This window comes from Mus pahari, chromosome 1 (genome assembly GCF_900095145.1).
Source record: "Mus pahari chromosome 1, PAHARI_EIJ_v1.1, whole genome shotgun sequence".
NCBI classification, from domain to species: Eukaryota; Metazoa; Chordata; class Mammalia; order Rodentia; family Muridae; genus Mus; species Mus pahari.
In genome coordinates this window covers 109,696,977-109,699,218 of record NC_034590.1, presented here as the reverse complement: position 1 = coordinate 109,699,218, position 2,242 = coordinate 109,696,977, and positions in this window count along the sequence as shown.

Here is a 2,242-nt window from a genome sequence, read left to right as displayed (position 1 = left end):
AAGACCTAATTCCAACTCTCCTCAAAGTATTCCACAAAATAGAAACAGAAGGTACTCTACCCAATTCATTCTATGAGGCCACAATTACTCTGATACCTGAATCACACAAAGATCCAACAAAGAAAGAGAACTTCAGACCAATTTCCTTTATGAATATCGATGCAAAAATACTCAATAAAATCCTTGCAAANCGAATCCAAGAACACATCAAAACAATCATCAATCATGACCAAGTAGGCTTCATCCCAGGGATGCAGGGATGGTTTAATATAAGGAAATCCATCAACGTGATCCACTATGTAATCTGCTCGTGTCTCTAGCTGCATATGTAGCAGAAGATGGCCTATTCAGCCATCATTGGGAAGAGAGGCCCCTTGGTCTTGCAAACTATATATATGCCCCAGTTCAGGGGAATGCCAGGGCCAAGAAGTGATAGTGGGTGGGTAGAGGAGCAGGGGCAGGAGGAGGGTATAGGGAACTTTCGAGATAGCGTTTGAAATGTAAATAAAGAAAATATCTAATAAAAAAGTAAATCTAAATATAACCCATTATTCAAAAATATGCTAATAAATGCAAAGTTTTCTCAGCATTCCTACCCACACTGTACATTTTTTTCAGTCATGTCTTTCTATGGTGTTTTTCTCTTGGGTATATTGCAAAGATTATTTCAATTTATTTAAGTTTTCACACTAACATAAGAAACTTTTCACTTACTCTATTTACAATACAGCATTCTAAGTGTCTTTGCATAGATATTAACAATGGCTTCCAAGAAAGTATCTGAATATCCCGTGGTCTCTGAGGTAGGGACTGTGTAGAATGTGCTTACCTTTGATGCTATACATGTTTATAATAAAGGAAGGAATGTGGATTATGGGGGGGGGGAGAGAAGGAACCAGGTTAGTTTCAGGTCAAGCAGAGCTATTCTGTAAGAAGCCAAGAAAAGCCATATTGAATCAGGTTGGATAGGAGGTTGAGACAGAACAGCTGAATTGAACCAGCCAGCCAGAATTTAGAAGGAACTAGAAAGGGTGAGTTTATTCAGCAGTAAGTCTCTAAGATGAAAATAACATCTGAAAAATAAAAGTTACATTTACAGGTTTGGTAAGTCACAGAAGTAGCATAATGTTTGAGAGCACTGTACTTACACTCAAACACATTTGAATATATTAGGTATGTGAAAATGCATAAGAGTTACTAAAATAATTAAAGATCAACAGATTCTGTACACAGACTTGGATAGGGGATCTGAGGTAACATCTTAGCCTACATTCTCAATAGTCAGGGGATGTATAAATGGTCTTCTTTCTGCTGTTTCCTCTCTAATCTTACGGAATTCCTCTCTAATGGAATCATTTTCAAATGGAAAATAATTTTTTGAGGGTTGCTTTGAATCTCTTGTTTTTCATGGTATGAACGCGGGGTTGAGAGATGTGGTAAAGTGCTATACAAAATTGTTATGGCCTTTTCCAGGAGCCCAGCAGATCCTACAGTGGGCTGGATGTAGGTGCAGATCACTATGGAATAATACAGAATGACCACTACTGGGTGAGCATAACAGTGAAGAATGGACATTCTTGCCCTCAACAGAGCAGATGAGCAGGATGCTGATGATTATGAAGCCAAAAGAAAGCATGGTAGGTAAGAAGTTTAGGCCTCTCAGAAACATGTCTGCAAAGACTCTTATGATATTATTGATGAAGGTGGAACTACAATATAGTGATGATATTGATGGAATCTTACAGAACTGTGGTATCAGATTGGACCCACAAAAGAACAGTGGCAACATTAGACAGGTGAGCACTAAGTAGTTTACAGTGCCTATGAACTACACAAAAGTTTCCTAGGTCACAGAGGACTTGTATTGATTTCATAATGGTGCCCTGGTGCAAAGCTGGCAGATGGCCAGGTTGTAAGCCAAGCAAGGAAGAAAAATAACTCAGTACTCCAGACCCAAGTAAAGACAATCACTTGGGTGAGGCAGTCCTGGCTACAAGGCTCTTCAGGACGATTGTTTGCCATGCAGGTCACATCCAGGAGAGATAGGCTGAAGTAGGAGAAATGCTTGAGAGTGTGGCAGTTGTATCTGAATGTCCCCTGATAGCCGCCACTTGTGCAAGCACCATTTGTTGAAAATGCTGTCTTTTTTCCACTGGATGGTTTTAGCCCCCTTGTCAAAAATCAAGTGACCATAGGTGGGTGGATTCATTTCTGGATCTTCAATTCTATTCCATTGATCTAC